Source organism: Passer montanus, unplaced genomic scaffold (genome assembly GCF_014805655.1).
Source record: "Passer montanus isolate IOZ18808 unplaced genomic scaffold, ASM1480565v1 scaffold75, whole genome shotgun sequence".
NCBI classification, from domain to species: Eukaryota; Metazoa; Chordata; class Aves; order Passeriformes; family Passeridae; genus Passer; species Passer montanus.
In genome coordinates this window covers 1,803,937-1,819,341 of record NW_024372702.1, presented here as the reverse complement: position 1 = coordinate 1,819,341, position 15,405 = coordinate 1,803,937, and the positions used below count along the sequence as shown (strand labels likewise).

At 34.0% G+C, this 15,405-nt stretch overlaps 1 protein-coding gene across 12 annotated transcripts in view; it reads left to right on the top strand.

Moving 5' to 3' along the window:
* LRRC4C (leucine rich repeat containing 4C) overlaps positions 1–15,405 on the top strand; it is a 485,302-nt gene that overhangs the window by 263,105 nt on the left and 206,792 nt on the right. The window lies entirely within an intron of this gene.

The window sequence follows — 15,405 nt, the reverse complement described above, 5'->3', positions numbered from 1 at the left end:
ACCTGAGCTAGATCAAATTGCATGTATGTTTTGGAACAAAATAAAGTGTGTATTAGTAGCTTTTGCAAAAGACTGAGCCCCACTGGATGACAAAACTTTAGAGAACTAAAATCTATTTACTAGTGGCATATGTGATTCAGTAGGTGGTGCTCTTCCCTCTACAGATCATTTATGAATCAAACATTGAGGATGTGATACAACAAGGCCTCATACACCTTGACCCCAGACATCTGTGCTTTTTTATTTATTCAATAGACCACATCACAACAATAGTGACAGTAAGGATTAACAGTATGTTTCAGATGACATTTGATTTTTTCTGTGCATATCTTTCCTTTCCTCTTGCTCCTTCCTCTCAAATGTAAGCATGGACTGGGGCCTAAATATTTGCTTAGTCCTGTGCCCCAAAGCAGTTGTGAGGATCTCTGACTCAAGTGACCGTGTTGATGTGTTTCCGTCTTGTTTGCCTAGCAGGTTTCTTAATCATAATTAGTCATATATCTTATATTTTCTTCACTGGAGGATCAGCTCTTCTGTTGCTAACAGATATCCTACCCTTGTCCCATTGCTCTTAAAGCTTTCCTCCCACCACCACCACAAAAAAAAAACAACCCAACAAAAAAACCAAAACAAACAAACAAAAACCCCCAAGACAAAACAAAAAAAAACACCTCTCATTCTCTCAGGTATGGATAACAAACAGAGTCTCATGGGTTTTCAATTACTCACTTTTCATCTATACCTTCCTTGCAATGTTTTGCTAGTAATAGCCCATCCAACATGCTCTTCAGAACCCAAGAAAGCAGGACACTGATGGGTCTCAGGTCTTTCTATGGTATTAATGCATTGAAAGGAATCCCAGATTTAGTTCTGGATGCTTGTCAATTCTAATAAATATTCATTCCGCCAGTCCTTTCTCAGTCACCTCAACTACTTTTTTACTCTTATTTTTCATGTAGTTGGGGAAGAGACCTCAGAAGATGATTGTGGAAAGCTGCTCATGGGAAATCTGTGCATTCCTATTGGAACTCCTTTGAGTGCTATCACACAGCAGCCAGTCAGCTGCGCTTGGCATCTGGAATCTAAAAGAAATGTTCTTGCACTTCCAACTTACAATTTAGAGGTGCCAAACAGGCACTGTTGAATTGTTAGGTCTTCTCTGACCTTACTAAGACATGTACCAACACAAAATATTGACTCAAGTTTTTCTGAGTCAAGGTGCAACTTTAAATACAAGCACGTGGCAGTATTTGGTGTGTTAGTAATGTTCCATTCTCTTGTCTCGTTCACTTCTGCTTCAGGGGATCAGCCATGAAAAGTGACCAGGATCTTACAGGTTTCTCTGTCAGTGTAATGCAAACTTGTACATATGAAACCATATTTCTGTAGGTGTATGGACATAAGGTTACATGGACATAATTTTTACAGGAAGACTAAATGTTTTGTTCTGTGAGGCATATGAGTCTAGCTTAAAGTCTTATATAAAGGATGCACAATGAATTTAGGCTGCTAAAGTGCTTTGACGTTAAATGAATCCTGTTTATGTACAGCAGTAGTCATAAAAATGTCAACTCCTGCCAGAGAATCATTATAGATTCAATTTTTGTTTTGATGGAACATTCTTCTGGATTGTAGGCATTCATATATCTGTTGACAGTTTTTGATTTTTAATAACTATTGCATGTTTCTTCTTTTTGTCGTAAAATCTTTTGTTTTGGCTATAGCTAAGGCATTATTGTGTTTCCAGTAATTTTTCTTTTGCTACTGAATGTCTAAAAACATGGTAAAAGGTAAGTAGCTCTTTAAGACTGTTCTAAGGTTCTGTTTTGTATGATATGCAATACTAATAATGCCCTACAGCAAAATAATCTAAGAATTTCATTATGGTAGTTTCATGTTTCAGAAAGAAAACACAACAGCTGTGTATTATTTCTAATTGAAATTACCAAGCTTCTTAGCATTGTGCAAGTGAGTCTTTGAAACAGAAACTATTCAATTTAGATTATATGGATTATAATTAAATCATTTTACATTTTCAGGAGCAATTGCTATCTTACTAAGACCTTTTCACCGAACAGTAATGCCATATGTCTGTGCACCTTATATAGGTGTATACTTTTGAAATACTTATAACAATCAAAGTTTAATCTTAACATTGATAAATACAACAGCACTTTCTCTATGGAAATTTTAGTAGTAATGCAATTCCTGTTCTTGAGATAAAGGAAAGACATTTTTCTTCAAATTATTTTTGTCCACAATTTTAAGAGATTGATACCAGATTATTTGATAAACTGAATGATGTTTTGATTTTAACACAGTTTCAGCAATTACTTGACTGAATTTGCTTTGTGATCTTATTTAAGAAACATAGGATCTATTTATACTTGCAAGATGACTGCTAATTTAAGATCTTAGTATCTGAGGTACATCACTTTAGCACATTTTGTCCTTCCGCTTTCCACAGATTCAAGTTGCCTTTAATTTCTTTGAAAGTCAGTTTGAAATGAAGGTGCTTATCAACCCTTCAAAAGAGGCCATATATGACTCAAAGCTGCAGGCATTGTCATGTAAAGTTAAGAAATCTTTTGCCTTTAACAATAGTCTCTTGCAAGTGGGTGGTGATGAGAACGAGTTAGTAGTACATCTACTGACATTGTTTCTGCACTGCGATGAGGAGAAAATTTAATTCTTCAGGGCTGTCAATCCAGCATAAAATTCAGATATTTTTAAAATTATTATTTTAGCTCTGTGAGTCATTCTGTGGTACATAAGGATATGTGCAATAAATAGATAGTAGGTTAGATCTAGCCAAAGTGCTTCAGTGTGACACTGAAGAAGCTCTTGTTATGCGTTTTTGTCTGTCATTTTGTAGCAGTGTTTCTAGATTTGTGAAATCAATGATTCAAGTTTAAGTAATTAGACATTAAATTCTGCTCATTATCTTCATATTAAGAAAAAGAACCCACAAAAAATATAGCAAGAATGTGTGGTTTTAATTTCAGACATAGATTCATGTCTCAGTCTGAGTCAGTTCCACTCATCATATCTGATCTCTCAAAACAAGTCCTGCAACAGAACTGATAATGCTGTATGCTGTATGAAAAACAGAAGTACTTGTGAAGATCTAAAATTCTCCATAATTCTAGTAGCAGTTTGTTTGCTGCACAAACAAGAATTTTGATTATCATTGATTTAGCGTTAATGAATACAGATGTATTTAGTCATGCAGTTATTCAGAATTTAGATATCTAGCCATAATATTTGACTCAGTGATATTGTCAGCATTGATGCTGAGAATTTAAAATGCTAAACACTGATGAGTGTTCTCTGTAGTATGTGGAAAAGTTTGTTATTGGTTGTTTTTTTCCTCAGCAGAATATGTTAAAGAGTGATAATGGAGAATAAACTATATTAAATATTTCTCTTACTGTTTAGCACTTTTTTCTATTTCTTTTAATCAGAAAATTGTACCTCACAGACCTTCTTCATGTGCAAATCTTGTAAAAGTTCTCCACATCGTTTTTAAGTTTCAAAGTTGTTTGTCCATTGCATATCAGCATACAGCAACGTATGATACCTATAGATGAGTTAAAATCTGAGCATATACAATCTGACATAGTTAGATTTTAGAGCTGGATTCCTCTACAGATTTAGGAGATTATTTTAGAATAAGAATTTAAAAATCCATTTACCATACTAATCAGTTTAATATTTATCTTTCTTTACTATGTTGATCATAATTTAAACTTCCTCTTGTTATAGTATTTCTATCCTTTTTTTAACTTTTCATAATATACCTATGACAACTTGCTATTAATTAGATGCTTAAAACCATATAGAGTTACCATGCCCTGTCCCACTGTACGTGTAAGGCATCAATATCCAAAAACTAATTCCAAACAGTTCCTATCATATCTCTGAGCTGATTCAGTAGGCAGAGTAAGTTTAAAATACAAAATTGGTTTGACTTTCGCTTCAATCTGTAGAGAATTCTTGTTAAGGGCAGGCACATGGTCATTTCAGAAATTCTGAGAGCAAGAGGAGAGGACTTCTGAATTAAGGTTATCACAGTAAAAGCCCGTCAAAAGAATGAGCATATTTCTCCTAGTGAAGAGGTCTAGGAGTTACCTATCAGAGAAAAGTATCTGATATTGATATTGTGTCATGTGTCCTCCAGAAACTAAGTAGAAGCATCTAATGTGAATGAATATTTCAACTAGTACTAAGGAAATTGAACAAATTCATGGTTTAGCTGTTACACATGTATTTACAACATACTCTTTCTTTATGATGGTCTTTATACTGTCTAATTTCCTGCACCATGTGAGTCACTCTGAGAGAAAAATGGATGAGAAACTCACATGGCGAAGAAGCAGGCACGCTTTGTTTTCCCTAGTTCTACTATCTTTAGGAGGAAAAACAAACCTGCAATTACATTTTGTCACTGGAATTTCAAGAATTGTATCTATAAACTGTGTTAGTTTTCACCACACAGGGTTATAAATTATAAACAACAGATCTGATCCTGGTTATTTTGATCTTTAATTTCTCTACTGGCAAGGAGAGATTTTTCTTATTGCTGTTGGCTTTCTGTTGTCAAATAACAGAGATGGTGGACTTGTAATGCAACAGTTTCCAGGGACTATTTTTACAGTATTTGTTGGGGCAGTGAAAAAACTTTAATTCAGCTCTCCTTGACACAGCAGGACTTTTTGACACCTCAGCCTGTTTCATTCCTTTGAGGTCTACAGACTCTGCCATGCTATCATTCTAGCTCAAATTCTTATTTTCCTGTGGTCTTCCATGACATGAAAAGTCTTAAAACACTTCATCACCTCTTTTTTGTCCATGGCAATTAATATATTCAGAAAGTGAATATACTGTATTTTTGAGTAATCTGCTTCAGACAACTCTTTTTCTTGTGGTAATTAACCAAGATACAGGTCCTATATAGGTGAAGAAATCGAGGCATAAGTAATAGAGGAGTTTGACAATGTTGCTGTGCTTTGGTGTTAAATCTCATTAATGTTTAAAAGTGAGTTATTTCTCATTCAGTTTAATAAATGTGTTTTCATTAAGCTGGGGTATTTCTTCCCCAAACCAAGTTTTTATATTCTCTTCCCAATTGTATAAGTGAAAAGTTCTTTTTCCTTTGGGTGTTGGATTCAGACAGGAGTAGGCATTTAGTTTTGCAAAATCAATAGAATGAATTCCTGACATGGAATATAAAACAATTCCATGGGAGGAAGGGAAATAGGACCTTTATTTCTGTTTGTATGCCATCTCTCAGAAGTTACTAATATGACCTTCACAATTTTATCTGAGGAGAAATATTTAGTGGAATAAATCAGTAAGTCATTGAATGTTGATACCATGGCTTGGTATCTAGCGCTTATAAAGTTTTCACTGCAGATCTGAAAAGATTTCCAGCTCCAGTCTGTTTTTCCCCCTTAGCCCATTTGTTGTTTATGCTAATCTTGGTGTCTTTTTTACTTTGTGTTGGAGTTTCTCCTATAGTTCAGCTGCGCCACTATTTTGAAACATTTGTATGAAGAGGAGAAAAAAAAGCCACGACAAACAAATTCTAGCAAGGCTTTGTTTCTGTGTTCAACTTTCACTGTTTGTCGTGTAATCAGTAAAAGAAAATGTCTGGAATATTGCGACACCTACTCAATGTGCGTGCATATCGTTGTATCCACCCATAGCAAATTCGTCAGTAATGCCAGGGTGATGAGGAATGATTAATGGTAGGAGCTACTCATGTAAACAGCCATATAAGTAGGAATAATTGTAGGATTCATTTTTTTGCATGGATTTCTGGCTGGTTTTGAGACTTTTTATATTTTATATATGCCTAAAGTACCACCATTGTTTATCTTCTGAAAGGTAAGTGTTATAAAGATTTTTGATTTCCAAAGCAAAACTGTATTTTAAGGGTAATCATGAGCATCATAATAGAATATGCTAAGTGGCTTATGTCACTGACTGATTTTCAAACTGAAGAAATGCGTAGTTTTGGAAGTTACTTATGGAGAATAAGTATGTAAATATGGTCAAGATGATTCCTGTGTGAGAATACAGCTGACCAGAGACTAAAATCAATTAAAACTGATTTTGTTGTTGTAACACACGTTACTGACACTGAGTTTTTCTTCTACAAGACCACTAGATCATATATTTCCTTTTTTAAAATCAATCCAGCCTATCTTAAAAAAAAAAAAAATTCCCTGAATTTTGTTGACTGCAAATTTGAAAGGACAGTTGTCCCCACTTCTCAGGGTGTAAATCTATTACAGAAAATGCAGCATCTTAATATTCAGAAGTCTTCTGGTTTTATTAAGAAATGCATTAGGGTATGCACATTTGATTTTGTGGCATTGCCCTTTACACTAAAAGTTCTCTACGTCTTTCTAATTTTAACAAGCTAATACACTTATAGACTAATTGTATCTTCTCTTAACCATCATTTTTCCAGAGTGAATGAGCTAAGCATTTTCCAGTTTCTCTTATAAGATGGATTCTATTCTTTTGATGATGATGATGATCCTGTTATCTTCTACAGCTTGAATTAATATTCCTTGAGCATGTATTGTGATCTACTGAAGTACAGATTAGGTTTTGTAGAGTTGAATTAAAAGTGGAACAGAACCAGCTGATTCATTATGGTCATGTTTTCTTGGTTGTCTAGTAATTTCTAGTAGCATTAAACTTTTCACCTTAGTCATTCCATACACAGTTTATAAGATTGCACTATTTAATGTAAATCCTTTTTACTCAGTAATAAAGGACCTTGGATATACCGGTAAATGTCATCCAATTTCTTTTCTCCATTTTCAGATACTTGAATAAACACAGATAAAAGAATCAGACCTTATAAGCATGAATAAACCCCAGGTATTTTCTTGTTTAAAATATTTGTCAAGGTAGGGATGGATAATGTAGTTTCAGTCCAAGTACGTTGCTTTGTATTACATTTCACATATATCTGCGTCTTGGATTACTTTTATCTCATTATTTTTTCTGAAAAGTCCAAGATCTGCAGTTCTTGGGAGCATTTCTCCCACTGCTTTTGAGTAACTTTAATATTTATTCTTCAATAAACAAATAGAATCATATATTTGTATTTTTTGTGTATATATATACACAAGTGTATATATGTCTATATGTTTATATATGTTTGCACATGTGTGTGTATACAGATATGTCTGTGCTAGTAAATAGTATAAAAATTTTTAATCTTCCTTCTTTTCCTCTTTATTTTCCTGAGACTTTGACTTTTGCTATGTTCAAATCAGAAATTAAAGCAATTATCACAAAGAAAGTTGTTTTCCACATGAATCTACTTAAATTCCTAAAAAGTCTGAAGGAAGAAGACAGAATAATCTGATTTCTTGGCATCCTATGATAATTCTGGATATCCAGGCTGCACAACCCAGCCACTTCAATGCCAAATATCTCTGACACTTCTGCCTGATAAATAGAGTCTATGCAAAGAAGCAATGTATAGTTAAATTTTTTATTTCTCCATGTGACTGTTTTGCTGTCCACTGTTGTAAACACATCTCCACATTTGTTTTTTCAGTAGTGCAGTGATTTAAAGATCATATCACTGCATTATTGATTGTTTTTTATGGATTTTAAAAAATAATAAAATTGGCTGCTTTTATTATTTTTCAAAACTGTTATGTTTTAATACAGTTCATAAAATTTCTAATGTCCTACCAAGGTTAACTTCCAGGTTAATTCAAGTTTACTTCAGCAGGAGAAAAGTAATCCTTGTGTCTTTTTCCATCTAGTCTCTGAATGGGTATGTAATATTTGATTTGTATCTTTGCATCCACCTCAGATAATGATTTATTGTTCTTTTGTTTTCCTTCTTATGCAATATATGCATTTAGAAAAGTCATGTGCAACTGGTGTATTGGCGTTGTATAATACTCGCGGGACCTTAGAATATTTGCAAGTATACTTTGGGATTATAAATCCACTGTAGATTTGCTGATTTCTCCTGAATTTAATTAAGAGGTGAAGAGGGGTGAACAATATTTATTATTACAATAAGGTGTTTTAACATTTTACAAAGTAGAAATACCTTTCTGATGAGTGGAATATTTTCATATTATCTGTGGATAGGAGGGCAAAGAAACTGCTGTCATCAGAAGTGTCGTATGATCCATGAACTGTGGCCATCTGGACATGTATGTGACTAAGAGGAGATGGCCATATAAAGCAGCAAACAGATGATAGATTATTTTTATCATACCTTTCTTTTTATCTCTCTACCCACTTAGTTGCAGAGATTGAATTTGACTGAGATTGTCAACAAAGCGATTATTCCGCTCATTGGTTAAAGTGTGTTCATTTTCTGCTGATTGCTGCAGGGATCGATGCAGTGTGTGCTGATCCTTTCTCAGGTTCATTTTTCCAAGGGCAGTTATGTGTAATCCTCATAGTGTGGTTTAACCCCAGCCAGCAGCCAAGTACCACGGTGCTGCTCACAGCCTCCCTCACCCTGCGCACTGCACTGCGGTGGGCAGAGAATCCCATCAGCGACAGTGCTTGTGGGTTGGCATAAAGACAGTTTAATAGATAAAACAAAAATCATGCATGCAAGTAAACCAAGACAAGGAATTCGTTCAACACTTCCCAGGGTTCTGTATGCATAAAGCTTACTGGGGAAGACAAATGCTGTCACTGATCATGTTCCCCAGCCAGCCCCTTCCATCTACCCTAATATACTGAGCATGATGCCACATGGTGTGTAATGTCCCTTTGATCAGCTGGGGACAGCTGTCTTGTATCCCCTCCCAACTTCTTGTGTACAGCTTCTCACTGGTGGGTGGGATAAGGAGCAGAAAAGCCCTTGACTCTATGTAAGCACTGCTCAGCACTAATAAAAACATCCCTGTGTTGTCAAAACCTTCCAGCACAAATCCAAATGAAACTCCATAGGGGTACTATGAAAAGAAATAACTCTATCCTAGCCAAAAGCAGCACACCTCAGTTCATCTGTTCCATAATAATAGGTCATAACTTATGATTAATAGTTTGCAAGCTGTTGAAATAATTCACACAGAGGGAAAATCATGGACAAGTGATAGAAACTTTCCGCTCTCCTTTATGAAATTATTGTAGTAGATGCTATTGGTTGGTGTGCTTTTATTTAAAATTTTTGTTGTTCTGATAACTTTTATATTTTTAATTTATTGAAAGGGGGCATATATATGTTTTTGTACACTTAGAGGGGAGGTTCTATTCATAGATGGATCTGGGTAGAGATGGAAGGAATTGCAAATCAGTGGTTCTCTGGAAAAAAGCCAAACTTTTGTCTTCCATTTACTTTAGTATGTACCCATAGGCGTGTCATATTGCTGAAATAAATACTATCAGAAAAAAACAGTTTGGAGTTTTCACCTAAAGTGTTTGCTGTTATTTTATGATGTGAAAAATGTCTTTTAATTGAAATTAATCTCTGGAGGGCAAAATTACCTAAGGCAGTATGTGCAAGAAGTGCCTTCTTATAGCACTTCTCATATAGCATTCTGAAATGCATATAATGAAATAAATCAAATTATACTGAACATAAACAGAACCCCATGGCAATTCTCTGTATAATGATGACTTTGAAAAGATTCTAGAGAAGTTAAGATATATTGGCTCTATCTAGTTAGAAACCTCTCTTTGGATCAAAGGTTTTTGAGAAAATTGATGTATAGACTGATATTTGCTTGAGCTAGTACATATGGATTAATTTGCTTCTAGTACATATGGATTAATTTTACTAGAAAATATCAAGAACTAAATCTTTAAACCTGCAAAGGACAATAAGAAATATATATTTCTGTAGCAGTTTAAGTTACAGGTTTCCAGGTGTTTTTCTGTTTTCTTGCTTGCTTGTTTCATTTTTCATTTCAGTCATATTTAAGTAATGATGGTATGGTTTATTTTGACTTTCTCAGGGATAAGGATCTATCTTACATTTATAAATTACAGTTTGTGTATCAGCTTGTCTTAAATTCTGAGCACACTGTAAGGAAGGGATGATAAGATATTTTTTACAATATCATCCTACTGTGAGGCTCAAATTTTGTTTCCAAAGTATTTATAAAATACAGTATCAATTCCATAAACTCAGGTTAATCTAATTGTAAGATGTTGCTTATTTTAGTAGCAGTTATGTATATGCATATATTTATGAGAATAGGATTGTCTTTTTTTTGACCTTAATTAGGTATGGACTAAGGTTTTTAGATGTATGTGAATTCTAGAAGTTTACAAATAAATTCCATGATTTATATATTTCAATTGCTGATGAATATACATGAAGCCCTTTTTTAAAGCAATGTAAATATAATTTTTTCTTGTTTTGTGACCTTTACTTTTCTGATTAAAGCTAAATGCTGTTCTGTCTTGATAAATTAAATCATTGAAATTTGCCAATCATGGTGTGAAAAATAGTTGCAGTATCTGCATAGATAAATAATAATTATGATATGGTTATTCCTTGTGTCCTGAAGTTTGTTCTCCTCTTTGTGGGAAGGAAATTCTATATTGACTTTCTTACTGAACAGCTTCTTTCACAGAGTATATGAAGATAAGTCCAGATATAATTTGTTCTGAAGCCCTGTAATGACTCATAGCTTGAGTTCTTTCTGTGTAAGCCCCAGTGTAGACATTCATGTTCCAGAATGTGTCATATCTTGATTTAGTTTAAGCCAGCTAAAAATGACTTAAATCAATATAATGCAGCGTTAAAGTTAGGACTGTTTACACAGAGTCTTAAAATATCAGTAGTATTTACACTGAAATTTCATGCAAACTGTATAAATAAGATATCATTTTGAATCTTTACAACCAGTAAAAACTTCCACTGCACTGTCCCATTTCCCAGTCTGTCTCAAACCTATTGCACCTCAAACTGTTCCTGTTACATTTAGGAGTTGCAGGGACACATTTGAACATGATGTGAGAAGACTTTCCTCTCAGGAAACCTTTTGTGCCTGGGAGAGGGCACTCTGAAGGTGGTGCTCCTTCACGGTTTTTTTGAGCTGTGCAGCTTCCTTTGCAAGGATGAGGGGGAGGTTCTCCTCCTGTTTTCTTTTGGACACAAATGCTGTGACTGAATATCCCCTTAATTAAGTATAGGTATTTTCACTCTGTTTTGAAGCATATGTAATCTTCCATACCTGTCTGAGATGGGTATAAAACTTTTCTATTCTGATTTGCTTGCCATGTGTTTTGTGTAATATTAATTCTTCATAGGTGTTACTGAATCCACTCAAAACCAGACACTAGGCAATGGGTTGAAAAAAGGTGGTTCATGGCAGTGAAAGTTTTCTGTTTTGTTGCTCACATTATTTGTTTCATTAGGAATTGAGAAATAGAGAAGTTTTTATAGAGGAGGGAAATTAAATTATTGCTGGGAATGGAGAAATATCCTGTCCAAAAAAAAAAAATCAGGCAGTTTAAAGCAATGACAGAATAAGAAAATATCTTTATAAAACGTTCCTAAATTGTGATTTATTCCCTATACATGCTATACAGCATGGCTTCAATTAATCCATTTTGCACAGGTGGAAACTATATCTCCAAAAGCTATATGGTGGTTGATGCAGACAAAGAATTTTTCTGTGTGATAGATGAATGTTGTTCAGGAAAGAAAACATAATACTTTTTAAAACATTATGGTTGAGTTCTGTATCAATGTACTTCACTGAGTATCCCAGAAGTCTTTATCACAATTAGAATATCAAACACATTTTAATTTATATTCCCTAGGTGATAAGAGAAATATGAGAAATAGATGTGCACGTTTTATGTCACATTCAGACTATGCCAACAAATTGTATGATTTATTGTCTTAGTAGGAACAATTGAGTCACTTCCATAAAATCCCAAGTATAAATCTAATCAAAACTTCTACAATGTGGTATGTTGATTTAATCTATTTGGGAATCAGATTCTTTTTGGCATGGAACCATCATGAAACAAGAAAATAGCCCTGAATGAGGTACTGAAAATTTACATCCTTTAGGAAATTCTACATAGCTAGATGAACCTGCAGAATGTTGATTTTTTTTTTTTAAATTTATTTTTCATTGCATTATGCAATGGGAAAGAGAATCCAAATAATTCAGTCTTAGCCATCACTCATCAGGGAACAGTAATACCATGAATTTTTCAAATTTTCACATTTGTAATGTGAAATAAATTGACCTTGCTGCTTCTGTGAGGGATAAGAAGGATGGTGAAAATAAGGCTTTATTTAAATACAATATGGTGAGAGATGAGAGTTTGACTTTTCTTGAATGTGTCATCTTTGTTGTGGAAACAGCAACATCACATTAGAGTATTTTAAAAAGAAAATGGAATGTAGTCATATGTACACTGACAAACTACCAGAAATCAAAACCAAACCAGAATTTGAAGTTAGAGTGAAAAATTAATTTCAAGTTTTGAGGCAGTAACAGGCCTGTTGTTGAACTACAGTAGAATGTTTTAGCAACAAAACACTGTGCTACGAGTAGATGAAAGGTCAGTCTTTCTTCAGTAGCCATTGTATTGTACGATCATGATCAGGAAGTAGTATACTGTGATGTTAGAGGCAAGATGAGAAACAAATAAACCAATGCTTACTTCAGCACATTCTCAAAACACTCCATGCCTTTGAAATCTGGGATTCGATGGTCTTCACAGATCCCTTCCAACCACAAAGATTCTCAGTAATTCTCAAAAACAAAATGAAAGTTGTTCAGTAATGAATCATAATGTGTAATTGTATTTATACTCCAGGCAGTTCCTCACTGGCAATTACAATTTTTGTTTAACAATTGGATTATTGATTAGTGCTGTTATTACTTTTATTATGAAAACATCTGTATGAGGTTGTTACCATTGTTATATGGATTTTATACATAGTTCTGTCTGTTGTTTACACATACCAAGTATACAATGAATTAGTGTTTTTACAGGTAGAAAACATAGGTCAAAAGATAAAATCCTTATGCTCAGTGCTTTTCTAAGCATAATACCCATTTCCACCCTTGGTGACCCATTTGGAACATGTGGGTGAATTAGAAACAGAACCTCTGCAGTCAGAGTCACTCTGTCACCAGTTCCTGTTCCAACATCCCTTTCCCTGAACTGTGTTTGAGAGCAGAAGAGGAATTGACTGATGGTAGTTACCAGCATCCTCATGGCACATGGGTGTATGAGCTCTCAGTAGTTGTTGAAAAACCTCATCTAACTGCTGGTAAAGTTGGATTAATATTCAACGCTAATTGATTCTGTGATCTATTAAAAAACAGAAAACAGATTAAGAAATTTTTTTAGTGAAGAATTACCTTAACAGTTTACTACGAGGTGGTTGTAACATCTGTAATTATAGAATAATCTTCACTGCCTCTGCACAAAAAGGAAAAGTATGTGATCTAGTTTGCAGACTGAAATGCAGTCTGATCCCTTCATCTACTGTTGCCAAAGGTAGTTCACGTCATCCTTGGCAAGTATAAACTACTAATGGCAGGCAAAATGTTGGAGGTTAATTTAAAATCTAGTAATTTGTAATAATAATTCCTAAGATGATATATACCTTCTGTTTTTAGGCCAAATTCTGATCATGCAGGAGAAAAATCTCTTTCTACAAGGAAGTTTTCAAACGATCCTGCTGATTAAGTTTCAGAACAGCTGTGATTTTTTTTAGTTTTCCCTTACATAATAGTAAATTAAGCTGTGGTATAATCTGTGACTGTGAATGTGTCTGATGGGTTTTTCTCTCTTGTGTCTATTTCTGTCCCCTGATTATTCTCATTTATTATGGAAGATGAATAATATATCAGTGGTGTAGGTGTATATATAAAGCAGGGGTTTTTTTCCTGCTTCAAAGAATGGACAGTTTTTTTCCCTTTTATATTCTATTTCCTTTATGTTGTATTATTATATTTTTTGTATAAAATTCAGTTTTTCTATTTATATTTTTATATTTGAAAAAGAATGTATTTTTAACATCTGTGCCCAAATAGAAATTCTTCCTGATGATAAGAGACTACTAGACCCCTCCAGTTAAGTTTTAAATTATGATTTTGCTCTTCTAGGTACCACAGCTAATCTATCTTATATACATAGAAAGCAGTCAGCAGAGACAATTTACAGTTAATTAATAAACCCACTGGATCACAATAAGCTAATAGAGGCAATTGATAATGTGTCTTTGGGATAGAAAATCACTCTTAGGAGAAAAAAAGATAGAAGTGTTCAAAACATTTATTTTAAATCCATACTGCATATTAACTAGATACATCCATTTTAGTAATTCAGAAGTATTATATGTGTAGCTGATATGATACATAGGAGAAACTGCAAATATTACAATAGCTCAGATTAAGGAATGTTACTATATTTTCATCTCTGAGTTTTCCTTCACACATTGCCTCTGAACACAGAAGAAATGAACCCTCTGGTATTCAAGTGATTTTGTATTTTCTGTGGAAATATTTGATGTTTGGCATGAACTTGTCAAATATGTCTGTGATCTGTTGAGTAGTTAGAGATCACCCTGTTTACTGCCAGATATTTTTTTGCTTCAGAGGAGAAATTACTTTTCCAGGTATTTGAATAGCTACATTGTACAAAATTAGCATAGTACATACCTGCCTTAGAATTTTGTTTTCTTCAGCAAAGTAACTACTACTATAAAGTAGTAGGTCCTATAAGTACTATAAAGTAGCTCCAGATTAACAAAATAAATAAGTAACCATTAATGACTGTCACACATATATAAAACTGCAGTGGAATCTGTACGATGAAAAACTTGTCCTAGGTGGAAAAAGAAAAAAAATACTGTTCGGATCTGCATCTAGTAGGGAAGATTTATGTATGTCATGGTGATGATACCCAGCATTTAATTCCTGTCAGGAAGTATCTCTATTGTCAGAGAGAGTTTGTGCACAGAGAATTTCCAAGTTCCCAAGTGCTCCCTAGCATTGTATATTTGGCCTTGAATGCAGAGCTCCTGGCAAGTGCTATAAAATGCTATAAACATTAGAAAAACCCAACCCATAATAAAATAACCAGCTGCATTTCGATGTATGCAGTTCAGAAAAGGATAATGATTTTCCTTTGTCATTGAGTTCTAATGTGAATTGGCAAGTATTTGTCTGGTAAATGGGATAATGACTGTAGCATAGACTATGCACCTTGTTGTGTCTCAAGAACAGGTTTCAAATTATTATTAAAATTACTGTTAAGAGAAGCAGAACAGAATATAATTCCAAGTCAAAACCACATGAATTTGCTTTCATTTTCTTTGTTTATGGACGGTATGTTTTAGGTGGTCTGCCTAAGAAATTTCAACTGCTTGCGCTTTAGAGGTGTTTTTGTTTCATATTTATTAACAAGATTTTT